This window comes from Diabrotica virgifera, chromosome 4 (genome assembly GCF_917563875.1).
Source record: "Diabrotica virgifera virgifera chromosome 4, PGI_DIABVI_V3a".
Classification (NCBI taxonomy): domain Eukaryota; kingdom Metazoa; phylum Arthropoda; class Insecta; order Coleoptera; family Chrysomelidae; genus Diabrotica; species Diabrotica virgifera.
Window position 1 is genome coordinate 208577383 of NC_065446.1, and position 26116 is coordinate 208603498.

Below are 26116 nucleotides of genomic sequence, written 5' to 3' on the forward strand. Positions count from 1 at the left end.
GAATCACTAATGTGTATGCCAATATAAAAATAAAGTCTCTGAAAACTTCTATAATGTTTCTTTTAACAAGTTACAGGAGTGAAAAAAAGTAAAAATTTAGTGATTTTTAATTTCAAAATCTCATTCAAAAGAAACTTTTTGTTTATTCCAAGGAATTTTCGGCCCTCGGCCGAACTTTTCAGCCGGTTTTCGGCCTAAAGATTATAGAAGGTTTCAGAGACTTTCGGTCCTCGGTAATAATGTAATCTTTCATTCTGCGTTTAAATTTTTCAAAAATATGTATTAGTTTTCTCATGATTCGAAAAAAATTAATGCTTTTAAGAAGCATCGGTCCGAAAATTTGCGCCTACGCTCTTAATATCTACAGTCTGAATATTGTTTTACTTTTTTCTTCTTTTTTTTTGTATAGGCGTGATTTCGGCTGTTTCTCAATTTGCGTCCAGTAAGATGCCGTTCCATCGTTTTTGTGGTCTTAAGCCTCGGTTTCCTCGAAAGCGGCACCGATAAACTGCGAGCGTAACACTGCGATGAATGACGTCATAAAAAACTGTACCACGAAAAATAATAGCGGTGGTTTCCAAGGATGCGTTGGAAGCCACCGCTTGCTGAGTTTGCACATTCCATTGCCGCAGTGAAGAACCTTGAATTTTTCACCGTAATCTGACGTAATTCATCGCAGTGTTGCGGTCGCAGTTTGTTGGTGCCGCTTTCGAGGAAACCCAGGCTTTACTTATGGTTTCATTCTGCTTCTGAGCAATAAAAATCCTAAAATTACTCGCCGCTTTATGACTCTTTGGGATGTTTTAGTTAGTAAGGGCCAATATTTTCAATCTGTGTCTATAGACAGGCCAAATATACGTCATAGGTATTTTAGATTTAAACTGTATAAGAATCTCGCAATTCTTTAATTACCTAACAGTTATCCATGTTACTCAAATAGGCCCACTCATCAACCCATTTTGATTTTCATTGCTTACTTTTATGATATGCCTAAACAGGCATATGCACTGGCGTTTTCTATTGACTTATCTTCAAAACAGATTCGTTGTTCAAAATGTTTGCTTTGTTGTTGCTTCTTTTCTACTTTTTTTTTCAACTGGTAAAGCTTTAGATAATAGTCTTTAATATAAATTTATTTACTACTCCATCCTGGCTTATAAAAAACGTCTTTTATGATTAAAGTTCCTTAAGTACATCTTGCCACCACTAAGGAACAAATTGCCACCTTGTTAATATCCTGGTTGTACTCTTATTTGGGAAGTGCTGCGAACCAAGGGATATGTTGTGTGCAAGAAAGATTTAAATGAAACTGAAGGGAAAATTCTTTAGAACTGTGACAAGATCAAACTTAGATGAATTAATAGAAAAGAAAAGATAACATTAAGGATGTTGTACACCATCCGATACCAAAATAAAAAGAGATGGTTAAGATAATGGAGAAAGGTTAAGATGGTTTGGGCATAATTAAAGTTTTTTAAATTTAAAGAGGCGTTAATCACATAATACAAAGAACTGCTGTGTCATTACTTTCTTGTACCTTTCAGATCAAACTAAAAAACACTTTTAATAAAATGTATTTTCTAGTTGTATTCTAACGCAGTATTATTAAATAGATTCGAAACCTAAAATACGCCATTATTTTAAAACATTTAAAAAATAGTTCAAACTGGTGTCCACCGCTATAAATTCTTAAAAAAAATCAAATGATCTGTATGATTATTTTTTGATTTGTTTAACCAGTAGCACACTTGTTATTTAGATCTCAATTATGCGCCGCGCCGGTACAAAATAATTTATGATGTTCACAAAATTATTTATTTTTTACCTTCTAAGCTACAAATTATACTTTATTAAAGAGCGTATAAATTACCAGTCAAACGAAAACATTTTAAATATTTTAGTACACAGTATCGATAGTTAACATCAAACAAACTCAACGTATAATTTTGAAATGTGAATATAAGTACCTATATTACACAGAAATTACTAATAGAGGAACTTAATGCTAAATTAAACAATTCTAAAATTTTCATTGATATTTTTTATTAAAATAGACATAATGTATGTTGTTTATTGTCATAAAATAATATACGCTATTCCACGAACATACGACTGTTGTGGATTATCTCGACAACGAATATTTTACTGTGCAAAATAAGAAGAACGAAAGTAAATTGCAAAATACATTGTTGTTTATTGGAACAATTATTAGAGCCATTTACTTTCGCACTTCTTATGTTGCACGCTAAAATACTGAGAACCTACTGGCAATTTAATTTATATGTTTGTCCCTTGTTCAGTGTGTAGTTAGTTGTTAATTTAAGTTTGCCACCAAAATGATCTATAATAATTAAATGACATTCGAAGATACCTTCTTTTTATTGACGAAATGCCCATGAGGATGCTCTTCTGAGCGAAAGTATACTTGGGCAAGATTTAATTAAGTTCAGTGCTCGATATCTGCCTTTTGACTTTAAAATTCATTTATTCGAGCTTTCAACCATTTCCTAATTTACTAAAATATTCGTTGTCGCGATAATCTAAGACAGTCGTATGTTCATGGAATAGCCCATAATAATAAATAGTGCGTCGAGGCTTCTAAGCCCATGGCTTGATTGGCCGTCCTCCTCCATCCCTTCTTGTCCATTGTTGTTATCCGGCAATTTGTAACGTTGTCTTTTTAGACCATTTTCTACATCCATCTTGCACCTTGTTCTGAGTGGATGTCTTCACTGTCGTCCTTCTATTGTACTTGACAGTAGCATTTTCGGTAGTCTACCCTGTGGACTCTTCTGTGTATGTCCTAGCCATCTTAGTCGTTGGGTTCTAATTACTTCTATTATGTTATTTAACTTTATCAAATGGTTGTTTAGAATCTATAAATATAATATCATATCATTGATATCTACAGCTTTCCTCTAGTATCTCTTTTAGCAAAAAAGTCTGTTTCCTTTTTCCATGTCTAATATCCACCTGGTCAGGTACTCACCAATAAATATCTTCCATTATTTTTTTAATATATTTTTTTCTGTGCATTTGCAATATTTTATATTCGTCGTTTTGCAATGCTACCCCCTATAATTTTTGCATTCGCTCTCAACTCGTTTATTTGTTAATGGGATTTTGTTATTACTTCCGACCATTGATTTGGAAATTGTTCTTCATAATTTATGTTTTCTACTAATATCTGTATTTCTTGTTATCCAAATAACATCTTCAGATGTTATTTGGTTTCCTGGACTTTCGTTATATTTTGGGCTCTCCATAATATTTTTAACGGGTTCCCTAGTGGGAGGAATCTCGTCGGTATGATTTGGATTTGGCTGTGTACTTTGATATTGTTCCTCGTTATCTACGTTTATTTTAAGATTTTCTTGTACATTCACAAATCTTCGAAGTATTTCTTTCCGATTTTTTGATTTAAGTATCTCATAAAGAGAGGTTCTACACTTTCGTATCTTTTAATTTTTGCCCTGATACAGATTTCTGATATCATTATTTTTGTATTTTTTCTCAATTTCTTCTAAGAGCTTTTTCATTAAATCTTCTTTTTCTTTTCTCCCATTTTTTTTTTGTTATTTTTCGATATTCAGTAGACTTACTTTCAGCAGCTTTTTATACTAATCTCAGCATTTTTAATCCTAATTATTTTCCACATTTGTCATCGAACCATGTTTCCTTCATATCTTCTTATTTTTTTTACTGTTTTTTACTGATTTTACAATACCTGTCTTAATTATTTTCCAAATTTTTTCTGGATTCTGTTGTACTCCTATGGTTTGGTCCATCTTCTCGATGAATTATTCTCCTAATTTCTTTTTACATTTTCTATCGTTAACCTTATAGCCTCATTTTTTATTCTTCGTTTTTCTGTGTTTAAGTTCATCAAGATATAAAATAATAAAACTAAATTAACTGTCATCTCCGATTTTATGTGTGTTTAGCGAAGTATTATTGTATTAGTTGGTGTACATAGTTTAGTTATAAGATTATGCTTTGTGTTCGATGAACACCTTGCCAGGCGTTATATTGATCATTTTACTGCGTAGGATGACTAATAGATCGTCAAAGTTATTAAATAAATTTTTTTATAAAACTATAAATTCTACTCGACTTGTTAATAATTCGACATGTCACAGTCAAACGGAAGTTAAAATCGCGTTTGTTGGGTTAACACAAAAAAATTATGAAAATGAAACTACCAGATTCTATGAAAATTAAGAGCAATATAGGCGACTATTTCATAAAATTTAGCGTCCTTTGAATGTTTTACTACATCGGGTTAACAAATTAGATTTTATGTCTTCTTTTTTACATGCCATCTCCGCGACGAAGGTTGGCAGTCATCATTGCTATTCTAACTTTTGACGCTACATCTCGAAAGAGTTCAGTTGAGCTGCATCCAAACCATTCTCTGAGATTTCTCAGCCAGGGCATTTTTCTTCTACCTATGCTGCGCCTTCTTTGAACCTTTCACTGCATTATTAATTTTAGGAGATCGTATCTGTCACCACGTGTTATATTACCCAAGTACTGCAGTTTTCTTATTTTGCTTGAATCCAGTATATCCCTGCTGTTCTATAGTATTTAGAGTTTTTATGTAGAAAAGTAATATTATTAAAGCGAAGATAAACAATTTATCAGTCGTTTTCATGTATTTTTGCTTTTACTTTTCTTTGTAGCATTAGTAAGTTTAAATGCCTTTCTCGTAATCAGTTTTAAAGTCAATTTTTTAATATTTCTAAAATGAAAAAACTAATTAATAGTTTAAGAGCTAGTGAACACTCCGACTAACGGTCGTCCTGTGAGGCTAGAAATTTTTCTAGTGATAATTCATAGCACACCAAGGCTAAAAACCATGACCTGGCAGGCCTCAGTGGTGCACGTGTATCTACCAGGTGAATCGAAAAGTGCAAATTTAGTGGGTAAAATAAACTTTCTCCTGTAAGGTTTAAATTTAAGTATGTGTTTGAGTAAGTCATTCAGAAGAAATGTGTAAAATGACAGGCGATTCTGAAGAGCATAAGACCTTGCCAGGCGAGGGGAAAGATTAAGGGGTTTTTCCTAAAATTATTCTTTTTGCATCGAAAAAATTTTTTTTAGGTTTTTTAAATCATTCCAAACAGAAAACGTCTTTAGTGATTTTTCTCTTAAGTTAATAGTTTTTGTTATATAACCGATTGAAAATTTTGAAAATTGCGAAATCGGCCATTTTTAACCCTAAATCGGACATTTATCTAAAAATTTGAATGTTGCCAAGATACGTAGATATTCTTTAAACATTGATTGATGAAATCCCGAAGAGTTTTTTGCAATAAAATATCGAAAACCCCTTTGTTTTTTTAATTGCTAATCAAGCAGGTGCGACACTGTAGTAGGTATGAGGACGTTTGAGTTTGCATAAATTCATTATCTCGAGGATGGGCAAATTTCAAGAGAAATCCTCAGATAGGTCGATTTTTATTTTTAAATTAGGACTTTTTGGCATATATATAATACTAGTGACGTCATCCATCTGAGCGTGATGACGTAATCGATGATTTTTTTAAAAGAGATTAGGGGTTTTGTGATAGCTCATTTGAAAGGTTATTGAATTTTCTATTCACTAATATAAACATTAACATAATTATTTATACAGGGTGTACAAAAAATTTTTTTTTATTAAATTAACTTTGATTAAATTTGACAAATAGAAGAAAATTTTTTTTTGTACACCCTGTATAAATAATTATGTTAATGTTTATACTACTGAATAGATAATTAAATAACCTTTCAAATGAGCTATCACACAACCCCTACTCTTATTTAAAAAATCATCGATTACGTCATCACGCCCAGATGGATGACGTCACTAGTATTATATATATGCCAAAAAGTCCTAATTCAAAAATAAAAATCGACCAATCTGAGGATTTCTCTTGAAATTTGCCCATTCTCGAGATAATGAATTTATGCAAACTCAAACGTCCTCACTTATACTACAGTGTCGCACACGCTTGATTAGCAATTAAAAAAACAAAGGGGTTTTCGATATTTTACTGCAAAAAACTCTTCGGGATTTCATCAATCAATGTTTAAAGAATATCTACGTACCTTGGCAACATTGAAATTTTTAGATAAATGTCCGATTTAGGGTTAAAAATGGCCGATTTCTCAATTTCCAAAAGTTTCAATCGCTCATATAACAAAAACTATTAACTTAATAAAAAAATCACAAAAGACGTTTTCTGTTTGAAATGATTCAAAAAACCTAAAAAAAATTGTTCGATGGAAAAAGAATAATTTTAGGAAAAACCCATAATATTTCCCCTCGCCTGCAAGGTCTTATGCTCTTCAGAATCGCCTGTCATTGTACAAATTTCTTCTAAATGACTTACTCAAACACATACTTAAATTTAAACCTTACAGGAGAAAGTTTATTTTACTCCCTAAATTTGCACTTTTCGATTCACCTGGTAGATACACGTGCACCGCTGATGCCTGCCAGATCATGGTTTTTAGCCTTGGTGTGCTATGAATTATCACTAGAAAAATTTTTAGCCTTACAGGACGACCGTTAGTCGGAGGGTTCACTAGCTCTTAGACTATAATATTGGAAAATGCATCATATAATATTTTGATAATTCTTATCAAAACCAGTGATTTTTAATAAACATATATTTTTATAAAATAAATCAAACTTAACAAAAATGTATTGATAATTAGACCTGATATATTTGAGACCTATAATTGATAAAGAAAAATAGGCCATAAGGAACCTGTGAGGATAATACAGATAAAAATATAAACTTAAAATGCATTGTTTATTCCAAAGAAAGTAGGTGCCAGAATTTTATTGTTAACTTTAAAAAAACATAACAAAGACTGCATGCCCTCTTGGGCCCTTGAAACTAAAACACTGTGACCGAACCAGAATATAAACTAACATACAAACGTGCAGCAACAGAGGGAGCATTTTACCCTGTAGTTTTGAGACGTCAGCCTCTTCATAAGACGAGTGCAAAAAAGATAGAGAATAATTCATTTCGTAAAATTTCGTTGCAAAAAGAATAGACGGCAGAAAATACTGAACAAATTTAATTTAAGTAAATAGTAATAGACTATAGACGAATACACCGAACATTACAAAAATAACGTTGAATGACATAGCTTTAGAAACAGTAAGCGAATACATCTACCTGGGACAGATAATGAAAGTTAACAAAGAAAATCAAACTGCCGATATTACTAGAAGAATAAGGTTAGCGTGGGCAGGATTTGGAAAACTGAGTTGGATCTTGAAAAACATTAAAATAGAACAATATTTGAGAACCAGAGTTTAAAATCAGTGTATCCTCCCTATACTTACGTATGGTTCATAGATGTGGACACTCACCAAGGCCAATATGGATGAAATAGTAAAGGCACAGAGAGCGATGGAAAGATCGATGCTCGGGGTAAGGCTCATAGACAAAAAAAAAACAAATACATGGATTAGAATCAAAACCAAAGTAAAAGACGCAGGAGAACATGCTGCCAAATTAAAATGGAACTTCGCAGGACACAATGCCCGACTGAAGGATAAAAGATGGAATCACGAAATACAACAATGGAGACCGTGGTTAGTAAGAAAAAGTAGAGGAAGGCAACAAATGAGATGGGCCGATGACATAAAGAAGTTTGGAGGACAAAACTGGAAACAGGTGGCACAAAATAGACAACACTGGATTGAATTGGGGGAGGCCTATGTCCAAAGTTGGATTACTGAAGGCTGAAGAAGAAGAAGAAATAGTAACAAGGTAATAGATACATATAGAAAATTATTCTTCTTCTTTAATCTCCATCTTCTATCGAAGGTTGGAAATCATCATCGCAATTCTGGCCCTGTTGACTGCCGCTCTAAATAGCTCAGCACTACTGCATTCGAACCATTCCCTTAAGTTCTTAAGCCGGGATATTCTTCATCTTCTCACATTTCGCTTTCCTCGTATTTTGCCTTGAAAAATAAGTTGTAATAATGAGTATTTTTGCCCTCTCATCACATTTCCTAAATACTAAAAGTTTTCGTCTGTTGATCGTCAATCGTATTTCCGGTTCATTTCCTATTCTTCTAGTAACTTCCACGTTTGACATTCTTTGAATCCATGATATTCGTATGACTCTTTTGTAATACCAAAAATGCAAAAACGGCCATCTTATTCTGATTTACTTGTTTTAATGTCCACGATTCCAAGCCATAAAGAAGAGTAGAAAATACTTAACAACGAAGCATCCTTAGGCGTAGTTGTAACTATATATTCCGACAACAAAGAAACTTTTAAGTTTAATGAATGGTGCACGTGCTATTTCAATACGTGTCTTACTTTCTTGTTGTTATCAATGTTAAATATTTGTAATTATCCACACTGTCAATTACAGTCTCGTCAATACTCAATTGGATGCTTTCGTGTGTTGATTTAGATCGTGCTTTTAGTTTTCTTTAAATTCATCTTCAATATGTACTCAGGACAGCGTTCATTAAGGCGTTGCATTACCTTCTGTAAATCATTGTTGTTATACGTGATTATTACCGTATCATCTGCAAAACGTAAGTTGTTCAAAACTTTTCCATTGATAGATATACCTTCTATTGAAACTGAAAGCGCTTCTTGAAGAGTAGTGGGGACAGCACGCAACCCTGACGGATTCCTCTTTATATTTTGATGCTTTGAGTGTTCTGATGTCAAGTCTTCCCTTGGCAGTTTGATTCCAATATAGATTAGATATAATTTTCATATCACGACTGTCAATATCTTTGCTTTTTATTATATCTACAAGCTTTTTACGTTGAAGCTTATCAAATGCCTTTTCAAAGTCTATAAAACAAGTACATAATATCCTGATTCATGTCCATGTATCTCTGGGCCTGCACATTCAATCCGAACAAAGCATCTCTTGTACTCCTACCATTTCTAAAGCCAAACTGTGTGTTACCAATTTCATATTCAAGGGTTTTAACAATTCTGCTGTGTATTATTTTTAAAAATGTTTTGAGTGTGTGACTCATTATAGCTATTTTTCTGTGATCTGAGCAGGTTGTTGCATTTGACTTTTTGGAAATCGCTACAAAAGAAGATTGTTAAATCTACACAATTGATAATACTTTTTTCAAAATAATAATTCTGTTCGGTGTTTTCTTGAAGTAACTATCACGTATATTCCTGACACTCTTATATACGTTTTCTATATTATGTGACAATAATATTTGACCACAGTGTCTGAATCTTCTTATTATCTCGGTGTTTCTGATCTCATCTCGCAGTGATATTCCAATTATGATTCGTTCCATTACCCTTTACGTTGTTTGTAGTTTTTCAGCAGATTTTTTGGTACGAGCTACACTATCCACCTACCAAAAACCTATCTACATTACCAAATACCTCAGAAACAAGCGGGGTTTGTAAAGGGTAAATGTACAAGGGAACAAATCCTGAACCTGAGAAAACTCATTGAAAAGTCTAGAGAATTTCAAGTACCTATGATTATATGCTTCGTTAGCTACTAAAAAGCATTTGATTGTGTAAGCTGGATAAATCTGTGGTCAATTTTAATAGAAATGGGCGCACCAATGCACCTGGTGACACAATGTGTTAATTTAGCTTTGCTCGACGTGTGTGTTTATTTACTTGTGAAGGTATTGCCATCTGAATATTGACCTCTCGATTCAACCGCCCTACATCTAATTACAGAGTAAAATTAATCTCAACACAAACTGATATTTTTAGGTCTGAGCAATACAGTGGGAGTAAGTAAATAACACCAATAAATATTCTTAAAATAGAGGACTAAACTTGTCTTCCCGGTTGCAGCTGCACATGTCAGGTGTCGCGCGCGTTATTGTATACAAAACTATAACCTCCCTTCTATTTCCAATTTCTTAATAAAATTTTATGAAAGTATCTCTATGATAGTAAGGAATGTTTATACGTAAAAAAAACAAAAAATAATTTTTTTATAATGTAGAAAGTAAAAGTTCCCTTAACTTAAAATATATTTTTATAAATATTCTGATGTCGTCTGTAGAACACTATGGAAATTTTACGAGCCCCTTCCATAAATAAAACATCAATCTTGATATAAAACCCGCTGTTTTATTTTTTTATTTGTGTTTCTACTTAGTATTCATAATTAAAATTAATGGCAAAATGACAAAATAAAGGTGAAGAAATAAAGCCAAGGAGCAATCAGTCATGTTCTGCTTTTGAGTGTCTGATACGTAATAATATCTCGTGTTTAATGTAGTTTTCTAGCACTTCAATAAACCCCTGACAGCTCGATTAACATATTTCGTCAATCTATCATCGAAAAACGGGGGAATTTTTTGGGAGAATGTCATTTGGTTCATCATTTCTTAAGTATTTCTTTTCAGTATTACAAAAATGTCTGTTTGAAAATTGATAAACAGGTTTTATCATTTTAATGTGATTTTTCATAAAGATGGGCGTCATGAATTTTGTATTTCGCAAATAATCAAAAATCATTTTATGCTAAACTTATCTATACTTTTTTAATTTTTCACGTTTTGACCAATTTTGGCATCAGGTCATTTTTAAATTCGTAGAAAAAAATACTTATATTTTTTTATAATAGTTTTTCAGTTGCGCTCAAAAATGCCAAAATCGTAAGAAAATAATTTGGGCATTGTAGTTGAATAAAGTAGAAGTTGTTGAAATCAGCTGGTTAATTAATTAAGGCAATATAGACAATGGAATAAAATATATTTGATTGAAATAAAGCTACCAATTAGTCGAACTCAACACAATTATCAGCAGACAGAATTGATTCAAATAACCACTCACCCTTTTTGTTGGAATTATACTTATACCCGTGGAATGAGGCTGCTTTGCCGTTGACTGGGCAGTAGAAATGGAAATGTTGCTAAATCGAGGGTCAAATATATTCTGGCTTCTTGGGAGAGTAGTTGTTGCCTATTTACCGAAAGATAAATGTGACGTGTCTTGTCTTTGTTAATCCAAGAAGTTAAGAGTCGTCAGGAAAACATGTGGGGTATATTCGTTTGCAACTTATCTTGAACTAATAGAAAGCATGACACTTTTTGATGAAATATGATTCTGGGAAAAAGTAAAGGAACTTTCACACTCGTTTTAAGAATACCTGTTGAGCTATGGCGTGGTTATCGAAGAACCTTGCATGATCTTTTGAAATGCGTATGAGTTGCCATTCTAACATCGGAAATTTAATGTAGATAATCAGCTTTAAATAAGGTCACATGTTAACAATATTAAGAATAATAAAACTAAATACAGTAGGAAAAATGAAAGAATACCCATGGACGAACATATAAAACACGCTGTATTTTCCTGTCACCGTGTCACACAAAAAATTGGCCAACGCAAGTACATGTAATAATTATTGTTACATGTACTTGCACTGGACAATTTTCTTTGTGACACGGTGACAGGAAAATACAGCGTGTTTTATATGTTCGTTCATGGGTATTCTTTCATTTTTCCGACTGTATATAAATACTATTCCAAATAGTATTATACAGGGTGATTGATTAGTAGGGTAAAGCTCAATAGCTCCGCTAGTAATAGATAGCAATAGAAGTTAATAACAAAAATTTTAGCCACCTTTGAGCTTCACATTACAAAATTAGTTAGAATGTTACAGAGTGTTCGATAACACAGTGGCAGACCTAACTTATGTTTTTTTTTAATGGAACACCCTATATTTTATTTTATATTCGAAATCCTGTTAACTTCTCCATGACAAAAATATAAAGGTTTGTAATGTTATACAGGGTATTTACAAAGTTATAACAAATTTTGTATGAAAATTGAAACAAGTTCAACTCCCTGTATAAATAAAAATAAGCACAACAGCAATGGTTTATTAATGCCATATTTTTTTATTTATTGTCAAAATTTTTAAGAATTATTGATATTGATCATTTTCTTTATATCAAATACAGGGTGAGTCAAAACGCAAGTACATTATTTTCTCAGTCATGTTAAATGGAACATCCTGTATTTTATATCATTATTGAAAAGTAACATTAACGTACTTTAATTTTTATATAACAAATGTCCAAATTTATTACTTTTCGAGATATTTTCATTTTTCAGAGCAAATTATTTTAGGTGTTTAAATTTATCTAAATTTTAAGTAAGCCATGACTGAGTTGACAATTGAAGATTACCGATTATCAATCCGGTAATCAATGTAACACTGTAGCAAATAAAGAAATAAAAATAATTTATTAGTAATACATTTTACAAACAAAAACACAACAACTACATGCAACATTGATTTGAACCATATTTTGTTTGAATGCAAAATTAACGGGAGATAAACAAATCAATTATATTACAATTTACGACAAACACAAGTTCATTTTAAAATTAGCATAGAATATCTAATAAGTTGTCATAACATGGAAATATTTAAATTACTCATTAACTACTTGAGAGAAACAAATATAGTCATTCAAGTGAAATAGGTATAAATATAACAAAACTAATAAATTGAAGTAAAAATAAAATAAAAATCTGTGGCTAACGGACCTGCATCCAAGCCATTTTTTCTCTCACACACACACACACACACACATACATGCAACATTTTTGAAACAATTAAAAACTATCTTTTTATGTAAATGCAACAAATAAACAAAGAAAATTACTAATAAATTGTACAAAAAAACACACAAACACAAAATACAATATTTTGTGAAGACAATTAAACACTACTTTTGTATGTAAATTTAACAATGTAACAAATAAAGAACGAGACATGATTTATTAGTAATACATTTTGCAAAAAAACATGTTTGAAAAAATTAGAAGCTACTTTTAATAAAATATTTTTAACATTTAATTACATAAGGTGTTCAAAATTATCTCCTAACACATTTATGTACGCCTAAAAACGATCATTGAATGAGCTACTTACTCTACGGAGCATTTGTAAATTAACACATCTAAATACACTTTGTATTCTATTTTGCATCTCATCCCTTGTTGTTGGAGGTATTTTATAAACTTCATTATTAACGTAACCCCAAAAAAATCAGTCCAATTTATTAAATTCTGGATGGCCACGCTACTGGTCCATTGAAAAATGAAAATATCTCGAAAACTAATAAATTTAGACATAGGGAATGTTATCTAAAAATTAAAGTACGGTAATGGTACTTTTCAATAGTGATATAAAATACAGGGTGTTCCATTTAACATTACTGAGAAAATAATGTACTTGCGTTTTGACTCACCCTGTATTTGATATAAAGAAAATTAGCAATATCGACCATTCCTGAAAATTTTGACAATACGTTAAAAAATATGGCATTAATAAACCATTGTTGTTTTGCTTATTTTTATTTATACAGGGAGTTGAACTTGTTATGATTTTCATATAAAATTGGTTATAGCCTTGTAAATACCCTTTATAACATAACAAACTTTTATATTTTTGTGATGGAGAAGTTAACAAGATTTCGAATTTAAAATAAAATAAAGGATGTTCCATTAAAAAAAAAACAAATGTCTTGGTCTGCCACTGTGTTATAGAACACCATGTAACATTCTAACTAATTTTGTAATATGAACCTCAAAGGTGGCTAAAATTTTTGTTATTAACTTTTATTGCTATCTATTACTATAGCAGAGCTATTGAGCTTTACCCTACTAATCAATCACCCTGTATACAATTTACAGTTAGATGTCTTTGTGATTGCAGACAAAGCCGATGCTTGGCTTTTAGTCCATTACCCTTTACACACTGCGACCAAATACTTTAATAAACCTGTAGTACATTTATCTGTACTTTTTATATTTATTTTAGAAAGTATGGTTTTTAAGAGAATTTATTCCATTCACTCATTCATTAAGCATTACAATCCCTGGGATTATAGCTGACGCCATGGCGTTCAAAATCTTATTCTTGGTTGACTTGGGTTATTCGTTTGTCATCTATAGCTTGCTGTGCATCTTTGCTTCTGTCATGACTCTTGTCCATTTCTTCCTGTCCTTGCACTGAACTTTCCTGTCTTTCACATTCATTGCTCTTATGTCTTGTTCTACTTCACCCAGTTGTCTTCTTCTAGATCTTCCTCTACACCTGCGCTATAGTGGTGTTCAGTTAGTTATCCTTCTCGACATAACTGATTATAGGCGTCTTTGTATATGCCTTCTCCATTTTTAGTTAATAGATCTTATGTAGCTGACAATATTTTCCCCCTTTAATTCTTCTTCAATGTTGGCATTTGTTTTCATTCAAATTTTGTCTTTCTTGTTACATTGTGGTCCAGAATTGTTCTCATTATTTTTCTTTCAAATTTCAGAATGCTATCTTCGCCTTACTTGCTAATCGTCGTTGTTTCCATCGCATATAGTAAAAATAGGTCTTATTAAAGTCTTATATAGGTTCATCTTTGTTCTCTTACTTAGTGTCTAGACTGTCAGCAGATTTCTATTCATTCCTGTTTTTTTTTGCCTTTCAGTATTCTTTTCTCTGTTGTCTCTTTTCTGGTTCGCCATATTGTTACTGTTTTTGAGTTGTTGTGTCGTTCTTTCCTATCGTCATGTATTTGGTTTTATGCTGGTTTATCTCTAGACCTATTCTCTTTGCTTCCTTATCTAATTTTGCAACTGCTTTTATAAGTAGTGTCATCTTCGTCTTCGCTATATTGACTATATCATCTGCATATGCTACTAGTTGAAGTTTTTTTTTTTCTCTGATTTTGGCCTTGGTTTAGAACTAGAACCTTTAGCCACGTAATTGTATAACTTATCACTAAGTCAGGGGAGTAATGTGTAGTGTGTGTGTTGAGTAAGTGTCTTGTTACTTTGCAAAGTCGACGTCATTGTCTTTGCAAAGAGACGCTAATTGTATCCGAACGTCTGCGGTCCCTCCGGTGAGTACCAATCTGTAATAATGTTTTTGTTTGTAAAATTTGTCCTCCTTATTATTACTTCCAATATTAGGTTAAACAGTGTCGGTGAGATCGAGTATCCTTGTTTCACGCCCTTGTTTACATTTGATCTTCTTAGAATAGATAGAAGTTATTGCGTAGAAACTGATCTTTGCTGTGATGTTCTTTAGGCTCACTGTTAGCATAAATATGTCTTAATTTTTCTGAGATTCAGATTTTCAGGTCTAATTGATTGTATCAAAAGCGTTTTTGAAATTTATGAATATTAGGTGCATTTCTCTGTTGTATTCTCTCGATTTTTGAATTATTTGCTCCACTGTATAAATTAGATGGATTTAATTGTCTATCTTTCCGGTGTGAACCCGTTCTGGTATTGTCCTAATATTCGTTCAGCGCATAATTTAAGTCTCATATTTAGTACCTATGTTTTCTAGAATTTAATATGCGGTGTTTAATATATGTGTATAAAAATGTAAATATCGGTTTTAGTACATCTTGATTAATTTTATGTTTATTTTTTTCAGGTAAGTTCACCAATGTTAAACTATAAATTATGAGCAAGGTAAGATTTTCTGTAAAACACTTTAAATGGATAGAGCTAAAGCATTTTAAGTTAATTTGTATATTCATAAAATAAAATATTAAATATAAATTTAACACATATTCAAACCCAATCTTTTAAGTGCTTTGAATATCACAATATCACTAATGTCTTTTCAAAACATACTAAAGATTTTACTTTTACTTTACTTCAGCAGATCCAACCACACGAAAAACAAAATATGAAAAAAGTTCCATTTAAAAAAAAGTCCTATTTAAAAAGTAAACAAAAATAGCGTTAGACGCAGGCACAAAGAATCAGATAATGCTAGAAGAAAGAGTTTTATCAAAAATAGGCATAGTACCGATAAATCTTAGCTAAGACGGTAACGCAAACAGCAAATGAAATACACTGCGCGCCAGAGAAACCAGGCACCTCCCAAAATGGGTCATTTTTGATGTCTCGAATTTCCTAAACTTGTTGTCAGATTTAACTGATTTTCATAATATTTTATAGCCTTATTCTTTTACAATATCGCTGTAATAATGCTGTTGCTAGACAGGTAAATTGTCATTGTATACCGGGTGTACCAATCAAATTTTGTTTTTTCTCAAAGTTCACCACGCCCTGTGGAATATTCTAGCATTTATAACACACTGAAATTAAAGCCCAACTATAGCCATATGTTTTCTTAATATTATGTTTGTTGATTTATTCGCTTATGTTGGATAATAAAAAAGTTAGGTATTTTAACAACTAGCCATGTTTTTCATCAATACAGAGTGTTTCTAAATAAGTGCGACAAACTTTAAGGGGTAATTCTGAATTAAAAATAATGACCGTTTGCTTTATAAACATATGTCCGCAAATGCTTCGTTTCCAAGATACGGGAGAAATTTTTCTGACAAACTGACGATTTATTTATTGCTCTAAAACCGGTTGAGATATGCAAATGAAATTTGGTTGGTTTTAAGAGGAAGTTATTGCGCATTTTTTGACATACAGTGAAACATGTTATATTCACTATTGGCCTGCATACGGCCAAACTGACCGGGTAATATAACCCGGTCATATTACCCGTATGCACGCCAATTGCAAGTATAACATTTTTAATTGTATGTCAAAAAATGCGCAATAACTACTTCTTACCTCTTAAAACCTACCAAATTTCATTTGTATGCCTCAACTGGTTTTAGAGTAATAAATAAATCGTCAGTTTGTAAGAAAAGATTCAATATCCCGTATCCCGGAAACGAAGCATTTGGAGACATATGTTTATAAAACAAACGGCCGTTATTTCTCATGCAGAATTACCATTTAAAGTTTGTCGCACTTATTTAGACACTCCTGTATTGATGAAGAACACAATTAGTGGTTAAAATTTCTAACTTTTTTATTATTCAACATAAGCCAATTAATCAAAAAACAGAATGTTAAGAAAACCTATAGTTATAGTTGGATTTAATTTCAGTATGTTATAAATGCTAGAATATTTCACAGAGTCTGGTGAACTTTGAGAAAAAACACAATTTGATTGGTACACCCGGTATACAATGACAATTTATCTCTCTAGCAACAGTATTATTATAGCGATATTGTTAAAGAATAAGGCTATAACATAAATATTCAGAGAATCACTTAAATCTGACAATAGGTTTAGGAAATTTGAGGCATCAGAAATGACCCATTTTGTGGGGTGCCCGTTTTCTCTGACACGTAGTGTATATTGCTCTAGAGGAAGGATTACCATTAAAATCAGATAAAAAGCGCAGTATAAGTAGTAAACTGATTGAAAAGCACGACTGGGACAAAACGACTAAACATTATCCTTTTGCAAGAAAGCTTTTCACAAAAATACTTCATAAGTTTGTGGAACTTACTTTGTGTCTCAGTTTAGTCGATTTGTTAAGAATAAGAAATAGGTAAAAATGACTGCCTACCATAACTGTTACATAGCTTAATAATATCAAGTAAACCTTTACAAACCAAACGACAATTCCCAATAAGATGAAAGTAAGCGATGGCTTTGAATATAGATTTTACTTATTTATAATGCTTTTAAGTTTTTTTGTAAGAGCTTCTTCGTCTTCGGTTTTGGAATGGTGATATTCTCATACTTTGGATTAATTTTTCGTGTTTGGTGTAGTCGCTAGAAAGCTTTGGCAACATTGTTACAAACAAAAGTGGAATACAATTATTTCTCTGAACAGTTGCCTAGGTACAAGACTTATTTTAAAAATTAAATAAGAATTAATATTAATCATTTGATTTTAAATTGTTTTATTAAATTTATTAAAATTGATTAAGAAATTAGGATTTATGTAAAATTATTATTTTTAAATGAAGTGTATACGAATTCTCATGACATTTAAACTGAAATTAAGTTACCTTTTTTTTCCCTGGTACCATGGTTTGTTTTTAAACCAAGAGGAATAAACTAAAAAGACAGATTCACACCCAAGAGAGTCACTAGAAAAATCACTAAATACACCTTCTCTTTTTATACCGGCTTTCGGCGGAAATCAATAATTATTATAATATACTAATATGTCACTAAAGAGTTCTGAAAACAACTGTTTTTTATATAAAAGAAGAATAAAAATCTAAAAATTATAATAGAATATCGCAAAAAACACAAAAAATCGCTGATATAACTTATTTAACCTATGAAATGCCAGTTGTGTCAAAATTTCATAAATGTCACTAGTGTCAAAATTTCACAACAGTGGAGTAAACTTAGTACCTGAGGTTGGACCAATTTCAAACAAGCATTACGGCGCGGTAAATTTGAATTACTCCTCTTGGTTCGAAAACAGACCATAATACCCATTGTTCCATGGTCTACGTAGTCTGTGGTTAGTCACCCTGAACGACCTTTGGGTGTGCAATATGTTTTTCCTTCCCTATCCTCAATAATTAGTCCATTATGTTCGTAGTAGTCTTGGTGTATAGGGGGTTTAGTTAAGCGTTAATTTTAAGAAATGTTGCTGGCTAAATGGACACATCTCCCAAATGCCATAAAAGAGGGAAGAAAGCCACAATTGTACCAGGTTCGATATCGGGATTATAAATTAACTCTTTCTCTTCTAAATTCCCTTTTGTTATGCGCAAATTGCAGCTTGTAGCTGTTCTGTTGAATATTTTCTTTTCTTCAGACCTTAGAAACTTCTTTTTCTTCTTCGTTGGCTTTTTCCCATTATGAGTTCTCCGTTTTAGTTCTCCACAGCACTTTTTTCTCCCAGTCATCTTCTTTGAGGTGTCTATCTATCATAGCATTTCATAGTAGAGAAATTTTTTTATTTCTTTTAGAGGAATTTTCTATTAGAGTTAAAACTTACTAAGTTTTTTGAGATTTTGAGATTTTTACATTTTCATCAATTTGTACTCAATACGGTACTGCTTAGTCGTGAAAAAGTCATGTGTTTATAGCCTTCTAATTATATGTTATCGGTTTACAACGTTTTCCGCCTTCCGATACCCGTTCGCCATTCCTCTCTGTCCGCACATTGATCTACTTGCAGACCTCTTTCATCCATGGCTTTGTTTATTCCTGCTTGCCAACTTTTCCTCGGTCTACCTCTTCTTCTTCTACCTTGCGGTTTCCAGTTTTGTACTTGTTTTGGGATACTGTCTTCATGCATTCTTTGTACGTGACTAAACCATCGTAGTTGTATTTTGTTGATTTTGTCATTAATTGTATGTGTGACTTTCATTATTTCTCGTATTCGTTCATTGGTGACATGTTCTCTTCTTGATCTTCCTGCAGGTGACCTCTAACATTCGTTTTGCTTTTTCCTTCATAGGCCATACTTCACAGCTGTATGTTATGATGCTTTTCAGTACGGCGTTACAGATCTTTTTCCTGTTTTGGTTGTTTATCTGCTTGTCCCAGAGTACTGAGTTTAGGAGCGTAATTGCTTTCCTGTCCTGAGTATTTCGTTCTTTAACGGCTCCGTCCAGTGTTCCATCATTCGTGATTTTCATACCCAGGTATTGTATTTATATTCGTTACATTTACGGATTGTTTCTCCTCCTTCTAGTATCAAGTCCTGCTGCGTTCCACCGATATTCATATATTTGGTTTTTTTATGTTGATCTCTAGTCCCCATTTCCTGTATTCCTCTATAAGCTTTCTTGTCATGTAACAGATATCATCGTAGTCTTGTGCTCTTGTGCTATTAGTATTTGGTCGTCTGCGAAACAAAGAGTATATAGTGTTTGGTCATTTAGTGAAAGTCCCATGTTCTTGCATTTATAATTGCTGAGATAATTTATGATACAATTCACTAATTTGGGTTTCAATGTAAATATCATTAAAACGCTTATTATTGTACTTAGTGAATTTTTCTTTACAATCTGGTGGCTCCGAATCGGTACTTAGTGATCTTACTTGTTGAAAATATGTTGGTAAACATAAACGTAGATTGAGTTCCAGAGTTATCGGTATCTGATAGCGAGAGTGAAGAAGGCTAGTAAAATTTAAAGTATATCCACAAGATTATTTTTCAACTTAATGTGTAGATTCGCAGTTCTAGTTCCATTAGAGGTTAGATAACCTATTTTAATTTTAACATTTTGTACTGTAATGCATTTTTGTTACTTATTTCTTTCATTTTGAATGCAGAAGTCTTGATACTTTATGGAGGCAAATTCTTCACAATATCCAATTATTGTGTTCATGGAAAAACTCCTCAAGTACAACAATCAATTCAATATGTAATTAATCTTAGTTCCGGCGACGAAACATGGCATAAAATATTTACTTTAATTTACTTTTTCTACAACCGCGATAAAAATGCAACTTTTCTACGGCCGTGCTAAAAGAGCCACTTTCCCGCGCGCATTTCGTTTCCGAAAGTTTCACTTTCCCGCACGACATGCGTGAAAGTAAATTTTCCCGCACGGCGTGCGGGAAAGTAAAATATAGTGGAACCTCGATTATCCGTCTCTCCATTAACCGTCACCTCTGTTAACCGTCAGGGTCCGAACATAAGTTGTATTGAGTACATAAGCAAAAAATTGAGTCATCAGTTCATTTTTTTGAGCATTGTGATAAGCCAAACGAAATTCGCTGAAATGTACAGTCCGGTAACAAATGACTTTATGGCTGAATCAACTGTTTTGTTTTCGTTGCCTAAAGATGACGAATGGTTAATTTGTGATGAGGACACAAATGAGTATCGATTGCTGACAGATGATGAAATCGTTGAAATGGCAAAACAGAGGCTGACGAAACTGACAAACTTGAAATTTGACAGTGGCGAAGTCGATGATTCTTTTGCAACTGACAAAGATTTGCCTAAAGAAGCTAGAGAAGCTGCATCTCACATGCAACCATTCATCGAGTGGTATTCTCGACAAAAAATCCAATAAAGTAGATTGCACGATCTTACACCAAATAAGAAAATCAGCCCTTACAAAATGTGAAGCATCAGTAAAACAAACAAAGATTTCAGAATATTTACCAAATTCGACAATATTAACACGAACACAAATTTGTCTTATATCATCAAACAAAACATACAAATAAAATTTGAGGGTTTTTATCACTTTCCGCACTAGTTAGGAAAATAACTATTTTAGCACTCCATAGGAGCGTTAAAAATGCAACTTTAACCTTCGGATGACCAAGCGGGGGAAATTTTGACCCCAGCGTATGTTTTTCTTTAATAAATTCAAAAGTATTTTCAATTTTTATATCATTATTTTTTTATTTGCTCATATTTTGAAATAAAAAAAATTCCCTATATTTTACGAAAAAAAAAATGTATTCTGAAATTGATGTTTAGTAAAATATTGTCTATTATGTGTAATTCCAAGTAGTTTTACGCTAATGACGTCGACTTTGCAAAGTAACAAAACACTTACTCAACATACACACTACGCATGACACTAGTACTCATGTTGTGACTGGCTGAATGACATAAAGTCCATGCCATAAAAAAACTTCATTTTTTTTAATTGTCATTTTTGACCTGGGGTCATTCCCCCCCCCCCCTTGGTCATCCGTTAAACAAAAAAAGTTGGTCATCGGAAGGTTAAAGCACTAGTGCTTTAAAAATTTTAAGGCACTGCAGTTAAAAGTGAATTGTCAAACTGTGAAACGTCAAAATATTTATATTTCATTTATTAACATTAATATTAATAGTTCAACTTGCGCAGTTTGAAAAAGGTGGTTTAAAAGGTTTTTTAAAATTTAATTTAAACTGTATTATTGCATTTTTAACACGTTTGTAGAAAAAACTATTAAAATTTGTTAGAAGATACAGCAATAAAAGTAAGATGTTCTTCTATAGTTGTTATGATTTACGTATTGACAGTATAGGCAGTTTTGATGTAATGTCAAGAAAAATATAAAAATGGAATGTCAGTCAAGTTCAAGTAAAAGTTTTGTAGATATTGTCCTGTAATTGAGAATGAATAAATTACATATAATTTTTGATATATAAGACGTTTGTAGAAAAAATATTGTATGATATACGTGTTAAAAAGTACATTTTTAAGGCACTCATGTGAATTGCAGAATTCGCTTCGCCCACTCTGCAAACTTTCACATGCGTGCCTTAAAATTGTACTTTTAACACTTATATCATAAATAACTATTATGTTGCATTAAAAAAATAGGGTATTCAAGGCAGGCGAATTTAAAGAACAATGTGTTCCTTTAAATCGATTTTACTCTACTTTCTGAAAAGTGTAGTTAGTGATTTTTACCTCTGTAAGTTTTCCATCTCACAGTAGGTCTTCCTAGCCGTCTTATTCTTCGCCGATCCCTGTCCAATATTCTTTTCGGTCACCTGTTATCTTCCATTCTGTGTACATGCCCGAACCACTGCAGGGCTCGGTTTTCCAATTTTACTCCCATTTAATGATCTTTATAGACGTGTCGCAAAAATTAAAAAGCGCAAACTGCAATACTTGGGACACATAATGAGGGGACAAAAGTACCAGCTACTACAATTAATTATTCAGGGAAAAATAATAGGTAAAAGATCCATTGGCAGAAGAAAACATTCATGGTTGAAGAATTTAAGAGATTGGTACAAGTGCAGCAGCTGCCAATTATTTAGATCTACAGTATCAAAAATACGCATAGCCTTGATGATAGCCAAACTTCGGAACGAGGACGGCACCTGAAGAAGAAGATAGACGTGTCTGGGGCTTTTGACAATCTTTGGTGGGCGTCATTCTTTGAAAGACTTCGAAGAATGAGATGTCCAAAGAATCTGTACGGAAGTATCAGAAACTACTGTCAAGAAAGATATGCAATCCTAAGCTGTCCAACAAGAAAAAAGACAAAACATATCACAAAAGGATGTCTACAAGGATCAGTATGTGGACCTATGTTCTGGGATGTAATGCTAGAGGAACTGTTGAAACGATTGACTATAGATCCTGAAGTGCTTGGAAGCATAGCATATGCAGATGATTTGTTGTTGATCATAGATGCAAACTCAAGAAGAGAATTAGAAAATAAATCAAATGAAGTATTAATAATAGTAAATGATTGGATGAATAAAGTAAAATTAACAATATCAGATTCAAAAACAACATATAGTTTAATAAAAGGAAATTTAGAAAGAGATCCAATTATAAAAATTAGGGGGAAAACAATAAAAAGAAAAATGGAAACAACATATTTAGGTATTATAATAGACGAACAAAAATTATTTACAAAACACATGAGTTGTGTCTGTGAAAAGGCAACAAAGATCATACATAGCATTGCTAGTCTAGCACAGAAGGAATAGAGAATTTCGTTCCGACAGATGAGAATATACCTAAGTACAATACTTGCATCAATTGTATGGTACGGTTCAGGTGTATGGGTACATAGATTAATAAATAAAAAAAATGCAGAAAAATTAAATAGAGCTCAGAGAGGATTTCTTGTAAGAATGACGGGAGCATTTGGAACAACTGCAACACAGGCACTCACAGTTTTAACTGGAGTAATGCCAATGCATTTAGAAACACAAAAAAGAGCATGTAATTATTGGCTAAAAAAAGAAAAATATGAAAAAATAATACAAATAATAGGATTAGATATAAGAAATAAAAGAGAATTAAAAGAAATAATAAATAGAAAAAGACAAAAGGAATGGGAAAATTCAACAAAATCTAGACGTTTATACAATATTATACCAATATTAGAAAACATTCCAAATTATTTTAATCCAAAACAAGGATTAGTACACTTTTTAACTGGACATGGACCGTACCCAACATATTTGGAAAGATTTAACTTAAAAGATGATGCATATTGTGAATGTGGAGAACTGGGTACACCAGAACATATAGTGTTACATTGTGAAAATACTACAGAAAATGAAGAACATAGAGAAATAAGAAGAAGATTAGAAACAATTGAAATAAAAGATATATTACAAAATGAAAAATATTTTGGAATATTAAACAATCTAACCGAAATAATATCTAAAAAACAACAAGAAATCTATAATAATAGAAGAAGACAACAAATAATCCAACCCTGATGAAGTTGAGTAAGATAAAGTTAAAATAAATAAAATAAAATATAAATTCAAAACTAGATATTTACAATTATAATAATAATAATTCAATATAAAATAAATAAATAAAAATAATAATTCAATAAATAATTCATTAAATTAAAAAAAAATAAGACTACCAACTCTCTTCTGAAAATAGAGGGACTGTCTTTATAACTTAGAAGGGAGTTGATAGTACCAAAAATATTTTAACAAATATATATTGTTTATTTAAATTTGTTAAATGTATTTGTTAAATGTAATTAATAGATTATGGCAAATTAATTAATAAATTGTAAAAATAGATTAAGTAGTTTAGTAAAAAATGTAAAAATATAAAGAAATATCTGTAATCCCATCAGGAATAAACGACCTGGATTAGTCACTAGAGGCCAGGTCATATGTATAAACAATAAATAAATAAATAAAAAAAAAAGAAAAAAAAAAATTACTCCCACTCTGTTCCATATTATATTTCCTCTGTTCTTATTCTATCCGCTTCTGGTGATTTGTAGATATCTTCTCACAAAATAATTTATAATTAACTTTTGTTAATTGTTATTGATTCTGAATTGGTTTTTTGTTATACGTGAACATGTTTATATTTATATTAATATACATATATTTCAGTATTCAAATAATGGAGGCATTCTAAATCATTATAAAAATATTACGATTAAAACGGTTTGTGATACTATAAACACATGTGCAAAATTAACATAATTTAGAAATTGTGTTGAATTTGTAATTGATAAATATACAGACAATATGGCTACGTTATCATAAAATATTAATTAGGTAGGTGATATAGAAAACAAATATTTTGGTTAAAGTGGTATAATCATTAAAATTAAACAAAATTATAATTTCAAAGCAAAATGTATGCTGTGAATCTAAACACAAAATAATTGGAAAACAGTATGTGTCAATAGACGTGCATCAACATTTACTTTAAGTATTTTTTTTTTGAAACTGCATAGTAATCAATGCGATCGTAGCAATAATTTAATTTTGGTGTAAACGAGTGGTGTGTTATGCGACAGAAAAATTACAATGAAGCTAAAGGAAAAATTCTATAAAACAGCCATAAGATCGGCTAAGATGTACAGAACTAAATGCTGGGCAGTTAACAAGAAAGAGGAGCAGCGAATGCATATAGCGAAAATGAGAATACTTAGATTGATGAGTGGAGTAACAAAAAAGGATAAAAGGATAAAATTAGGAATGAGTATATCAGGAGAAGTCTAGAGGTGGCAAACTTGTGCCAAAATAAGGGAACATGGGTTAAGATGGTTTAGTCATGTTGACATTGTTGATACGTTAATTAACCAATACGAAGAATTGCTGAACTATGAGTTCCTGGAAGAATCAGGAGAGGAGGACCAAAGAACACCTGGGGGAAACGCTTATGCAGGACAGGTCGGTAAAGGGGATTGATGTTGATAGAAACTTATGGAGAAATGCAATTAGTGAAGCCGACCCTGCATAGGGATAATGGCAAAGAGAATGATGATGGGCATGCGCGTTCACACAATTGGGTGTACGTGTAGGTTGTAGATAATCTTTTAAAAAATATATTTTTTTATTTAACTGGCTTGTTCAGTTTTGTTAACAAATTTGTATTTTTTCTTTTTTTTTTCTAAACTTGACACTTTTTTCCAAACTAGACATACCTAGTTACTTCTTTTAATTTATTTATTTAAAATACGACATTTCAAATTTTAAAATTAACCAGGAAATGTTTTGAGATCGAAGTCGCCAAAGCCTACCTAGACATGTTAAAGCTTGCGATTACCTGCGAAATATAAAAAAAAATGGTTAGTTGCATTGATTTTTCCCGAGATTATTAAAAATATAATCTGATATGAGCATTTATACTGGGTATCCCGAAAAGGTTGGTCATAAATTATAACACACATTCTGGGGTCAAAAATAGTTCGATTGAAGCTAAATTACCTTAGTACAAATGTGCTCGTAAAAAAGTTACAGCCCTTTGAAGTTACAAAATGAAAATTGATTTTTTTCAATAAGTATATCGAAAACTAGTAGAGATTTTTTATTGAAAATGGACATGTATCATTCTTATGGCAGGAACATCTTAAAACAAAATTATAGTGAAATTTGACCACTCCATAAAAATTTTATGGGGGT